General features: G+C 54.1%; 1 protein-coding gene across 6 annotated transcripts in view; it reads right to left on the bottom strand.

Moving 5' to 3' along the window:
• The window catches only part of PTPRN2 (protein tyrosine phosphatase receptor type N2), a 1,009,611-nt gene that overhangs the window by 852,907 nt on the left and 142,454 nt on the right, over positions 1–14,250 (bottom strand). The window lies entirely within an intron of this gene.

The raw sequence follows: 14,250 nt of genomic DNA, 5'->3' as shown, positions 1-14,250 counted from the left end.
CGGCAGCTCCACGCTCACTCGCAGCCCACGGCAGCCCCACACTCACAGCCCACTGCAGCCCCACACTCACTCACAGCCCACGGCAGCCCCACACTCACTCACAGCCCACCGCAGCCCCACACTCACAGCCCACGGCAGCCCCATACTCACTCACAGCCCACGGCAGCCCCACACTCACAGCCCACCGCAGCCCCACGCTCACTCACAGCCCACGGCAGTCCCACGCTCACTCGCAGCCCACGGCAGCCCCACGCTCACTCGCAGCCCACGGCAGCCCCACACTCACAGCCCACCGCAGCCCCACACTCACTCACAGCCCACGGCAGCCCCACACCTCAGGACCAAAACACAGCTCCATTTCTGCTTCCCACAGCTTCTGCACACTCTTTCCAGTGGGGTTCATTCTCCCTTCACCACATGAAGATGTACGCAGTCACGGCTTTCTGGCCGCCCTGAAATGTGGCATCTCCAGTTGTTCCCGTGATGAAGCGCAGGACTTGGCACTGGGCAGTGCTGCTCCTGCTGGGTCCTCACGGCTCCTTTGGCAGCCTCTGGGGTCTCACCGCCTGGTCCCCTGGGCCCTCGCACATGGTCACCACTCCCTCCGCCCAGCCATGCTTGGCCCACAGATGCTACTGACGAACTGTGCCATCAGGCCCATCGGACGGCTGCTCACGCCCACCCCCAGCAGCCAGCCAGGCTTGTCCAGACCCCGGTGGGCATCAGACCTGGACTCGAAGGATTGTGCTTCAGCCCTTCCAAGGGTCCCCTACACCCCTGCCAGGCTTGTGCTGGAAGGCTCAGTCCCCATCTGCCTCCGAGGCAGGGAGGTGCAGCACCAGAGGGGCCTCTCCAAGGTAACTGCAGCCCAGACCTCGCCCCACGTCCCAGGCCCGTGGGCATCTGTGATCGGGTCGAGGTACGTGGAGTTCCAGGCCGTCGGGTGGGCATCCTCATCATCTGTGTCCAGGAGGCCTCCCTCTGCCCAGGGGTACCCCGGCCCCCCTACACAGTTCCTGGGGGACAAGTGAGCCCGGGGAGACTCTCATCACGTTCATCAAAGTGAGCTGTTTACTTTCTGGCATCCAGCATGGTGCCCAGTCCCAGCAAGTGCTCAAAGTCTGGGGCTGTTGAACAAATAACTTGAGAAGGCACGGAGGCCACGAGGTCCCAGAGCTGCCGAACCAGCACAGCCACGGAGGACGCGGCGCCAGCACAGCCACGGAGGACCCGGCACCAGCGCAGCCACGGAGGACGCGGCGCCAGCGCAGCCACGGAGGGCCCGGCGCCAGCGCAGCCACGGAGGACGCGGCGCCAGCGCAGCCACGGAGGACCCGGTGCCAGCACAGGCATCTCTCCTTGCCTGGGGTCAGCCTCAGCCTTGCTCCTCAGGACTGAGAGCCCCAGTGTGGAGGAGGCCACAGGGGCCGTGGGAGCACAAGGAGCCATTTTCTAAGGCAATTTTTCCTTGAAAGGATAAAAATGTCTTCCTAGGTCACACTGTGAAACCCCCCACATGCCTCAGCACGGCGTTCTCCCCCTGGAAGGAGCACCCCGTCTTCAGTCATTAAGAAACACCCACTTCCCATACAGAACACTAACACTGTTGGGATCTAAATGAAACAGGTTTCTCGTTCAATTCACTTATTTCTCACCTGAAATTAGTAATGATTTTCACACAGGCAACAGACATCTTGTAGTTCTCCTGGGCTGGGAGTGAGAAGCCGAGGAGGTTCACAAGCTCTGGGGCTACAGACGGGAAGGTGTAACCCGGGCCGCCTCTCCATCCAGGGACTGCACGGTCCACAGGCATCCAGACCTCCAAGTACCCTCATCCTCTTAAAAACAGCCGCAGTTATGGGGCCTGGAGGCCAGCTTTCAGTTAATAAAGTATTGCCACTTAATAAAATTTCCCATACCCACTAGTAGAAAGCTCACTATTTTAAAAAATAAAGAGTCTATCTTGTACACCAGCCTGGCAGATGTCAGGTACTCTCCTTTAAAGGATCACAGAATCGGGGAAGCGTAAATGAGACTCGGCCGTCAGCTCCGCATCCCAGACGGGACGTGCTCACAGCCACCGTGGAAACGGCGTGTCCCAGCCCGAGACAGGCAGAGAGAGGCAGACAGAGGCAGCGTCCGGGTCTCCCCAGCGCTCGCAGCTCACCGCCTGGGAACCGAGGCACCTGCATGCCCCGCTGTCATCCCGGGAACAGAGGTGCCCTTCCTGTGGGAGATGTGAGCCCCTGGGTAACACGGCCAGTCAGAGGACAGCATCAGAACTCTCTCTCCTTGTCTGTTCTGAGTGCTTGACTTCAATGGGGAACCTGGTACCATGCAGCCCACCAAAGCCAAGCGGGTAGAAGACGCCGCCCCGTGGTACTCGCACCTGCCTTAGGTGGGAGCACAGCCTCGGGGGCCAGGGCAGCCCCTTAGGGGCCAGGACCTAGGTCTTGTCCAGACTCAGCTCGCACTGTGACCCAGGCCAGTCACTGGCCTTCCTCCCCTGACTGCTCCTCTGTGGATCAGCGGACAATAGGCCCATCTCGTTAGGCTGCTATGAGGGTGAAATGAGGCTGCACGCACGAGGCTGTGGTGGAGAACGCGCGTGGCCCCTCACAGCTCCTGCCGGGGCCCATTGCACCGCCCGCCTCAGCACAGCTCCCTTCCCTCCCGCTGCTGAGCACAATTGATTTCCTAACAGATGTAAGCTCGTTCCAGACCCACAAGAAAATCCACAGCAAGGACAAAGTTTGTGCCAAAGTTGGGTTCAAGATCAAAAACAATCCTTTGTATCTCATTTGTAATAAGTTGTAGAGGCTCACAAGAAAAAGGAAAGATAATTCAATTTTCAGTGTATGCTTACATTTCCTATACGGCTCACTTAGCATCTGAATCCAAATACACACACACACACACACACACACACACACACACACAAAATATAAAACATCGTCTTTAAGGAAATAAAATGCAATGGGCCTAACATGGCACCCAACTGGCCAAGTCCTCTTCCCAACTAGGAAACTGGCCACTGGCCACTCCGCACCTATGATTAACACAGGGGTGAGGATCCATCCTTGACCTTTTCTGACTCCCCTCCCAGAAGACCGCAGGGCTCAGGAGGTCCGCACGGGAAAGCCCAGGGTGGGCTCCATGGTGACCTCGGCAGGCAAGCCCAGCCCCTCCCGGGAGGACGCACAGTGGTAAGACTTCTGTGGGTTGGAGATGAGGACCCCAGTCTCTGAGCCTGGTGTCTGTAAAACTGGGAGAACAGGCCCATCCTGCGGGTGCTGATCGCACGGGAAAGCACTTGGTGCGTCCAGACTCGGCGGTCCTGTCCTAGCTGTTTCAGCTCAACACAGGCCGCCCTTGACCATGGAGGCAAGGGCCGGGCACGGTGGCTCACGCCTGTAATCCCAGCACTTTGGGAGGCCAAGGCGGGTGGATCACCTGAAGTCAGGAATCTGAGACCAGCGTGGCCAACATGGCAAAACCCTGTCTCTACTAAATAGCTTCAACCCAGGAGGCACACGTTGCAGTGAGCCGAGACCATGCCACTGCACTGCAGCCTGGGTGACAGAGAGAGACTCTGTTTCAAAAAATTTAAAAAAAAAAAAAAAAAAAGGACACAAGGAGATGCCTAGTGTTCCAGCATAGGGAGAGCCATGGTTCTGGCAAATCCCGTACAGAACAGGATACCACGCGCTTTCAGAGGATGGCAATCACGCGCCCAACCGAAACGGCCCGCAGCGGAGCTCCCCGATGCAGTGCAGGGCACACCAGGAGTCAGGCGGCAGCACTAAACCACGAGGTTAAGACAAAGGGGCTGACGGAGAGCAGGCACCTGCGAGAATTTCAAGAGCAGAATTAACGGGCTGGAGCATTAAGCCCCAAAGGATGGATCCAGGAGGGTGCCAGAGTGGTTAACAATAGCTATTCATCCCTAAGGAGGAAAGAAAGAACCTTAAAATAGAATCTCATCCCATCCTCCTGGACCAGATTTACCTACAGTAATTGCATCTGTGAGGAAGAGAGCGGCAAAGGAAATTAGGTGTTCTCTGGGCACAGCTGTAAGTCACACATCAGAGTCACCCGACGAGAATTCCCATTAGGAAGAAGCTGGCATGAGCTTGCATGCGGGCTGGAGGCCACCCCCACTTCTACAGCCCACAGAGCCATCCTCACGAAGGTCCTCGGTCCGGCATAGCTGTCAGCATTGTGCCACGCCTCCCGTCCCAGCTCATTCTTCGAGGCTCCACGAAACCCTGGGAGCTGCATTAGAAGTCGGGAGAGGCATCCGCCGATGAAGCTTCTAGAGCATCTCCAACCAGTCAACTCTCTCACACCAACTAAATGAGCCAGACTGCTGTAGGAAAATGCTACCAGTGATCCACGTGAGAGGACGGAAGGGAGAAGGCACCCCTGCCCGGCACGAAACCTGTGAGGAAAACAAGAGTTGAGCATTCCAGCAATGACACCACCAGCTACTGTCCTGATGACACCACCAGCTACTCTCCTGATGACACCACCAGCTACTCTCCTGATGACACAACCAGCTACTGTCCTGATGACACCACCAGCTACTCTCCTGATGACACCACCAGCTACTCTCCTGATACAACCAGCTACTCTCCTGATGACACCACCAGCTACTCTCCTGATACAACCAGCTACTCTCCTGATGACACCACCAGCTACTGTCCTGATGACACCACCAGCTACTCTCCTGATGACACCATCAGCTACTCTCCTGATGACACCACCAGCTACTCTCCTGATACAACCAGCTACTCTCCTGATACAACCAGCTACTCTCCTGATGACACAACCAGCTACTCTCCTGATGACTCAACCAGCTACTCTCCTGATGACACCACCAGCTACTCTCCTGACTCAACCAGCTACTCTCCTGATGACACAACCAGCTACTATCCTGATGATACAACCAGCTACTCTCCTGATGATACAACCAGCTATTGTCCTGATGACACCACCAGCTACTCTCCTGATGACACAACCAGCTACTCTCCTGATGATACAACCAGCTACTGTCCTGATGACACAACCAGCTACTCTCCTGATGACACAACCATCTACTCTCCTGATGACACAACCAGCTACTCTTCTGATGACACCACCAGCTACTCTCCTGATGATACAACCAGCTGCTGTCCTGATGATACAACCAGCTGCTGTCCTGATGACACAACCAGCTACTCTCCTGATGATACAACCAGCTGCTTTCCTGATGACACAATCAGCTGCTTTCCTGATAATACAACCAGCTACCTTCCTGACCTACCGGGAGGCCAGAAACCACACCTCTGCTTCCTGCTTCCCAGTTCATCTTTACTCTGCAGTCAGTACTCAGGGACCCCGTGATGGCATTGGTGAATATACAGAAAGCTGATGAATGACATCAAACAAACAACGACCTGTAGCAGGTGACTTCAAGAAACCCTCCTGCTTTCCCTCCTCAGGGGAGAGAACCAGGGATGAAGTGATGGCTCTGAGTCAATTTCCTCTGCGTCCCTGTTAATGAGACACAGCAGTTGCACAAGGGGCAGGTCACAGGTGGTTGTGGCTCACAGACGCTCTGGGTTCCAACAGGGCCTAACAGAGACGTCCAAATCCAGGATCCCCTTCCCGTACTTGATCGGACCCATAACAGCTTAGAAAGCACAACACACCCAGTTCTGCCCCCGTCATCCTCTGGTCAAGGATCTGAGTTCAAGGTCATTTCTGAACTGAGGATTCCCACATCTCGTTAGGCCTGTGTGGCTCAGATCTTTACTTCAGGCTTGGGAATCAAAGGCCAGCTGCACCCGTCGTCAGTCCCATTATGGCTGGAGGGCCGCTGGGTCCCGTTGCGGATGGAGGGCTGCTGGGTCCCCTTATGGCTGGAGGTCCACCACATCCCTTTATGACTGGAGGGCCACCACGTCCCTTTATGACTGGAGGGCCGCCGGGTCCCATTGCGGATGGAGGGCCGCTGGGTCCCTTTACAGCTGGAAGTCCACCACGTCCCCTTATGGCTGGAGGGCCACCGGGTCCCATTGCGGATGGAGGTCTGCCACGTCCCTTTATGGCTGGAGGTCCCCCTCATCCCCTTATGGCTGGAGGTCCACCACGTCCCTTTATGGCTGGAGGTCCACCATGTCCCCTTATGGCTGGAGGTCCGCTGGGTCCCTTTATGGCTGGAGGTCCGCCAGGTCCCATTGAGGCTGGAGGTCCACCACGTCCCTTTATGGCTGGAGGTCCACCAGGTCCCATTGCGGCTGGAGGTCCGCCGGGTCCCATTGCGGATGGAGGGCCGCTGGGTCCCGTTGAGGCTGGAGGTCTGCCGGGTCCCTTTACAGCTGGAGGTCCACCACGTCCCTTTATGGCTGGAGGTCCACCACATCCCTTTACAGCTGGAGGTCTGCACATCAAGCCCTGCACAGCTCTTGGGCCCTCTGGTGAAAAGCTGACGGGACTCGCACTTGAAAAAAGAGCTCAGCCCGTGTATATTAGTGACACCCTCCCTGGTAGGAAATGCAAATGTAAGGCTGATTTTGTTTCCTGGAGTTTTCAAATTTATTTTAAAGTTGGGGTGACAAGCACTGGGTTTTTGCACACTGAGTGAAGGGCAATGTTTCATTATTTATGCAAAGTGCGTCGACAAAGTGACATCGAAAGTTTTTGCCATATTTTCCTCTTTGTAGTTTCTCCAAGTGAGATATGTCAAGAAGCAGCTTTCCCGTGATGTGCCTCAAAATAAATGGAAAGAAAGAAACGCAGCAGATGGCTTGGATTAAATCTGAACAGTGGTAAGTTCTGCTTTTAGGACAGCTGGGTAATGTACTCTTTGCTCAAAAACATGTTTGATCTGAAACACAAAAACAATCTTATGGTTTCCATGAAAATGAAAGAAAAACGAGGCTGAATAGTGGAGTAAATTGCTAGTTTTCTCCCCAGCATGTTCTGGGCTGCTTTGGGAGCCATATGCTCTGTTTGATGTAAATGAGATAGAACTGAAATTAAAAATTTTTACATTTAAAAGTAGTGACCAAACCTATTTATGAATACCTTTGGGAAAATAAAGAATTATTATTAGCCCTAAGGTTTAGGGTTAAAAAAATAAAGTTTGTCTTAATGCTGAACAACTTGGGTCCACCTTCGTTTTCAGATCTGTGAAATATTCTCAAGCAACATGTGCTGAAACTGGAGACCACGCTACTGATGAGGGAGGTAGTTTGGTTCTTGGCAGTCAAGTTCTGCATTAATAATCAAGCCTCATCACAGAAATACTTAAGTCCACTTTTCACAGAATTATCTACTGAGAAGTATCACTAAAATGCAATTTTGCTAGAATCCATTAATTTTTCAAGCTGACTGAATCTCCCTAAGAGATTGAAAACTGCACAGGAGCTGGACTGTAAGGAACTGAATTTCAGTCAACCTTTTAAGAAATGCAGATCCTGTGGTTCAATTCATTCACTTGAGAAAAAAAAAATGCAGATCACAATGCAAATCCGAGGTAGGTTCTTAAACTGCAAAAGACAGCAGCCACGTCTCTGAAAAAGGCCCGGGCTCGTTGGCCAGCCTGGCTGGGGAGAGCTGGAATGAGAAGTACCAACGAGCCCCATCCGCAGCAGCTTCCAATACCATCTGATTTTCTGAATTACAAATCTGGACGTGGAATTGAGCCAGAAAACTCTGAACGCTGCCAGATTCTCATTTCAGATGCACACACATACTCTGCATGTCTCAAAGAAAGTAAAATAAAAGGAAGATAGAAGGAAAAGAAGGAAAAGGAGCCCTCTACTCCACATGAAAGAGCAGACGCCATCTGAAGGTCTCGGCAGCTGCACCGGACGTCATAGCTGGACTGGAGCTGCCAGCTTCTGGGACCACCATTCGGACACGGTCTCAATAATCTTCCCGAGCTCGGCCAGCTCACAGGGACCACCATACGGACACGGCCTCAATAATCTTCCCGAGCTCGGCCAGCTTCTGGGACCACCATTCGGACACGGTCTCAATAATCTTCCCAAGCTCGGCCAGCTCACAGGGACCACCATTCGGACACGGTCTCAATAATCTTCCCAAGCTCGGCCAGCTTCTGGGACCACCATTCGGACACGGCCTCAATAATCTTCCCGAGCTCGGCCAGCTCACAGGGACCACCATTCGGACACAGTCTCAATAATCTTCCCGAGCTCGGCCAGCTCACAGGAGCTCAAGCTTACAAGTAGCTGGTGGGTGATCTGCATGGTCAGTAGAGACGAAGAAAGGCTTTAAGGCTACTGCCCACTCCTGCTGCTCTCGAGACAGAGCGAGCAGAGGATGACGATGGCAAGTCGGGGTCCAGGCCAGTTTCCCAAGTAGGAACCATGTCCACTAAACCAGAGACCACAGGTGTTCCTTCCCTGCTACTCAGCCCGAAGCAACAAGAAAAAGGAAGCCTGAGGTGATGCCACAAAATGCAAATTTATCTTCAACACTGTCACTTGTTAAGACAGCAAAGAAAAGAGCCTTGAGCCATGAATAAACTGTATAAATGGACTCATTTGGGAAACAAGCAAGAAACCCAAGAGAAACCGTGGGGAGATACCAGGATCCACGTTCCCCTCTATCCCCTACCGCTGGGGAGACGCCGGGATCCACGTTCCCCTCTATCCCCTACCCCTGGGGAGACGCCGGGATCCACGTTCCCCTCCATCCCCTACCGCTGGGGAGACGCCGGGATCCACGTTCCCCTCCATCCCCTACCGCTGGGGAGACGCCGGGATCCACGTTCCCCTCCATCCCCTACCGCTGGGGAGACGCCGGGATCCACGTTCCCCTCCATCCCCTACCGCTGGGGAGACGCCGGGATCCACGTTCCCCTCCATCCCCTACCGCTGGGGAGACGCCGGGATCCACGTTCCCCTCTATCCCCTACTGCTGGCCCAGACTTGAGCCACACAGGAGCAAAGGAAGTGGATATGGGAGCTTCCCTCCACCCACAGCAGCCTTCCCTTGCTGAGTGATGCAAGCCTGACCTTTCCCGGGAGCACCCATGACCTCATGGGGACACGGTGAACCTCAGGACATGCAATGGTCCTGCCCAAGCTCCTTTCCAGTGCCCCTCTCTGTCCTATCCAGGGCACTCCCAAACTGTCGCAATGAAAATGTTCCTAGAGAGGAAGAGGTCTCAGAGATTAGCCCCTCTTGTCCCTCATTTTTTTTTTTTTTTTTTTTTGAGACAATGTCGCACTCTACCACCCAGGCTGGAGTACAATGGTGCGATCTCAGCTCACCGCAACCTCCACTTCTTGGGTTCAAAAGATTATCCTGCCTCAGTCTCCTGAGTAGCTAAGATTACTAGTTTTTGTATTTTTAGTAGAGATGAGGTTTCACCATGTTGGCCAGGCTGGTCTCGAACCCTTGACCTATAGTGTTACGCCTACCCTGGCCTCCCAAAGTGCTGGGATTACAAGCGTGAGCCACCACAACTGGCCCCTCATTTTCTAGATGAGGAAAGAGGGACGCTGGGACATTACAGTCCCTTTATGGCCAGCACTGGAAATGAATCGTGAAAATTGCTTTGCGTGGAGTTCTGCTGTGCTCTGCAGTTTGCACGTATGATTTCCTTTAATCCTCACAACTCCTCCTCTAAGGTGGTAATTACCTTATTTTCACTTTTTAGATGAGGCTAAAGAGCTCCAAGGTCCCGAGCAGAGAGGCACCTGTCAGATTCTGGCACCTGCTGGGCCATCCTCCAGGTGCCCAGTGGTTTCTCTGGGGGGGACACAGGCTTACACCTGGCACAGAAGTGCTCCGTGACGTGCACATGGCACGTCCCACATGGCACATCCCACACGTGGACACAGAGAGGCCAAAGAGGGCAGGCACATGGCACCATCTGTTCTGTTTACGAGTGGCCTGTTCTCTGGGCTTTGTTAAGCAACTGCCCAAGTGGAAGAAAAGCGATCATGAAACAAGGCATCATATCGATCCCCCAGCTGTAATGGGACTGTGCCAAGGAGCAAAGCGAGGCGTTGTTTTCAGAAACTCTGCCAGTCAGCGTTTGTTGCTCCCAAAGTCTGTGATTATAACGCAGTAGCTCCGGGTGGCTGAGTGAACGTCGCTTCATGCAAAAGCTGGGACGACGCCTGTGACCCCTGGAGATGAAGATGAAAGAACTGGCTCTCCTGCTTCCTCCACTATTAGCATGTCTCTAGCTACATTCAAACAGACCGTATGTGCGTATGGAACGGGCTCACACACGCACGCCAGCACGCGTCATGCCCGGCGGTCAGGAAATGCTCTTCTACCGGGGACTGAGACGCCCGCAAAGCGCAACCCTGAGAGCAGAGTCAAGCATGACGCTGCTGCTTGGCGCCGGTGGCCAGGCGTGTGGCATCCTTGAGAAGATCCGGTGGCCTCGGGGCCCAGGGGCGCTAACCATCAATCTCCCACGCCAGGCGTGTGTGGCATCCTTGAGAAGGTCCGGTGGCCTCGGGGCCCAGGGGCACTAACCATCAATCTCCCATGCCAGGCATGTGTGGCATCCTTGAGAAGGTCCGGTGGCCTCAGGGCCCAGGGACACTAACCATCAATTAATCTCCATGCCAGGCGTGTGTGGCATCCTTGAGAAGGTCCGGGGGCCTCAGGGCCCAGGGACACTTACCATCAATCTCCCACGCCAGGCGTGTGTGGCATCCTTGAGAATGTCCAGGGGCCTCAGGGCCCAGGGACACTTACCATCAATCTCTCACGCCAGGCGTGTGTGGCATCCTTGAGAAGGTCCGGGGGCCTCAGGGCCCAGGGACGCTAACCATCAATCTCCCACGCCAGGCGTGTGTGCCATCCTCGAGAAGGTCCGGGGGCCTCAGGGCCCAGGGGCGCTAACCATCAGCCTCATCTGCCACGCCAGCTCCCAGGGTCTGGGGCCCAGGTGCTTTGGAGAAGGCACACTGTAGGTGTAACTACCATCCACCGTCAGGCTACTGTGAGTAAAGTAGGGGACCTCCATCATGTAGCCATCATTTGAGGCCTTAAGACAAAACAATCATGTTCATTGCTGCTAAGAACCCAAAACAATAGGCTGAAAAGTCCTGATGCGCTGTCAGGAAAGACGGAAGAGTCCTACCTAGTCCATCCTCGCTGATGCCTTCACACCTGACTGCCGAGGACTTCCATTCTGCCCGGCTTCCAAATGTCAGGAGTTCTCTTAACCTGCCACCACGTGTTAAAAGACAGCGATGAAACCCAACAAGCCAGTCTGAGTAACTCCAAACTAGGGCCACAAATGAAACTCGCTCCTACAAGAGGGCAGGGGAGCTCGAGCACTTTCTTTCATCCCGAAATGGAAAAACATTCACTTTTAACAATAAGAAAACATGAGGTGGTGAAGGCACAGCGGCGTTGGACATGGCTCCCAGCGCATCCAGGCAAGGGGGCTGTGAAGACCCTCGGGAAAGCCTTCGGGGAAAGCCACTGGGTCGTTCTTTTAAATCACGTGTGCCCCTGGACAGAAACTGCACAGGAGAAAACTAACATTATCTGTAGCCCACCAATCTGAGGGAACGGCTGCTAGCAATGTCTATTTCTCTCCGTCGTTGAGATCACGGCACTGGTACTGATATCGGTCTATTTATTACGTTACTTACGATATCTCTGTCGTTGAGATCACGGCACGGGTACTGATATCGGTCTATTTATTACGTTACTTACGGTATCTCCGTCGTTGAGATCACGGCACGGGTACTGATATCGGTCTATTTATTACGTTACTTACGGTATCTCCGTCGTTGAGATCACGGCACGGGTACTGATATCGGTCTATTTATTACGTTACTTACGATATTTCCGTCGTTGAGATCACGGCACGGGTACTGATATCGGTCTATTTATTACGTTACTTACGGTATCTCCGTCGTTGAGATCACGGCACGGGTACTGATATCGGTCTATTTATTACGTTACTTACGGTATCTCCGTCGTTGAGATCACGGCACGGGTACTGATATCGGTCTATTTATTACGTTACTTACGATATCTCCGTCGTTGAGATCACGGCACGGGTATGCTTTATAGCTTCCTTTGTCCTTTAACATTATTCCACCAGGATTTTCTTACGTTCTTAAGACACTGCTAAGAAGCATAATTCTAAGTAGCCAGATGGTATCCGTCACAGAGTCACCGTCACCCGACGAGGCCTGTCTCACAGTCAGGTCACTTTCAGTCAGTGCTCGAAGGGGGCCGGGCGGTGATCTAAGGGGAGGCAGTTACAGTTCAGAGGCAGAGTTCCTTCCTGATTCTGACGGGGAATTCAGTCACCATGTCTTTGTGTCACGTATTCACTTCTTTCAGGTCTTTTCCAATAAAGACAGAGCTTTTTCATGGCAGTGGAAATTATAAAAGCAGCTGCCTTCATGCAGAGCGTCCCGAGGGCATCCCAACTGCAACCTGCTGCCAGGACAGCCTTACTGCAAGAAAACAGGGTGCGGGAGGATTTGCAAATTCTAACTGACTCGGCCAAATCAACCTGTGGGCACATGGCGGGTTGGTGGCCAAGCCTGAACTGAGACCAAGGCTTCAGACTCCTAGCACTGGCTGTCTGGCTTGCTAAGATATAATATTCTCATCTAACTGCTCTGTGCTAAGAACATGCGTCCTGATCCAACCAACATGTTTCAGAGGTACCGTACCCACGCCGGGGCAGGGCGGACTGTTCGCGTCTCCCCAGCACTTGCCCAGCCAAGGGGCTTTCCTGAAGCCGAGAGCATGGCGAGGCAGCATCTGAGACCTGCTCCGCAGCAGGAGCTGCCCCGCGTCTCCAGGGAAGAACACGTTCAATCGGAACTGAAGCACGTTCCAGCAGATCCACAGCTGGCAAGAGGGAAGCCTTGAGGAGGTCCTGCTGGGCTCTCAGTGCTGGCCCTTAGCAGCTGCTCCTCCCACAGCCCGGAGCTCAGCATCCCTTCTCCGGGACCTTCCTGCCCCCAGGCGCTCTCTGCATCACCCACTCCGCCACCATCTCTGCCTCCTTCCTGCTGACCATCAGCCCGATGCTGGGTCCCCACTGCAGCTTCCACACACCTTAGACCCACTGGTGATGTGCCATCTCCCTCATTACCGGCCAGGGAGAGCCTGGCCTGGTCACATGTCCTTCCTACCACCCTCCGCTCAAGCACATGGCCATCCCAACAGCAGAGCCCTGTCCAAGAGAAAAGAACTCGGCTCCAGACCGCCAGCAGGCAAACGTTCGGGAAGATGGGCTCAACTCAGTTTCTGGTTTTTCACTAATTCACAGCTTTTTTATTAAATGCAATCTGGTTTCAACTGGATGCAGGAGTGGGTTTCCATAATATGCCGTTGATGGTGAGCTAATGGGGTCTGAAATGTCAAGTCTAAATCTCCAAACAAAAGTGATCATATAAAAGGAAGATGTGCAAGGGGGTGAATATGAAGCCCAAAGACATGTGAGATTCCCCAAACCCAGCCAGCTGGCGTGGAGACCACACAGCAGAGCCACACTCGTGGGACCGGAAGTTTTCTTAGACAGCAAGGCTTTGTAAGGATTCCAAGCAGCAGAGAATCCACCTGAACTGAAAGTGGGCTAAAGAACACAGCAAGCTCGGCATGGGATGGGATGAGGGAGAGCAGCCTGCCGGCCTCACGGGCAGAGGGGCCTCTTAGACCCGGAAGTCAGTGCCACACGTGGAGGTCTCTGGTGAAGGTGAAAACCGCCCCAGGCACCTTCACGGAAATGCTTCAGGGTGTGTGGCCCCAGGCATGTTTCCAGAAGCGCTCAGTGGTTCGTGGGGCCTCACACGGCTCAGTGCGGCCCTGGCTCTGGGGGACTCCCACTCCGAGGGCCAAGATCACTGTATGGGAGTGTGTGCGTCTTGTCCTAATGGACAGGGAACCGTTTGGTGGTGTCGCTACCATAAGAGATATGGCAGGGCTGCGGGATCAATGAAGCCGTGAGGCCCACTCAGCCCCTTGTGGGGCCGACGCTGTGTCCCTGCAGGAAGCTGGAGCCTGCCCTGGGATTTCCAGGAAACAAGGCCAGCTCAGCACAGACACAGCTCCCACGAGAGCATGGAACCCAGCTTGCACTCCCGCTACGAAAGAAACACCTGGTGACTGCCCTGGAGTGAAAGCAGGAGAAGTGGGGAGGAGCCCCCAGACTCTCAGAATGGTCCCTGCACGGAGACCCCCAGGCCATCTGACCCTGGCTGTGTCTGGCCGTGGAACCAGAGCAGACATGTT

This window comes from Aotus nancymaae, unplaced genomic scaffold, assembly GCF_030222135.1.
Source record: "Aotus nancymaae isolate 86718 unplaced genomic scaffold, 86718_ANA_hifiasm-v0.15.2.pri h1tg000002l, whole genome shotgun sequence".
Classification (NCBI taxonomy): Eukaryota; Metazoa; Chordata; class Mammalia; order Primates; family Aotidae; genus Aotus; species Aotus nancymaae.
Note: the sequence above shows the minus strand (reverse complement) of the source record. Positions and strands in the feature narration are given on the sequence as shown.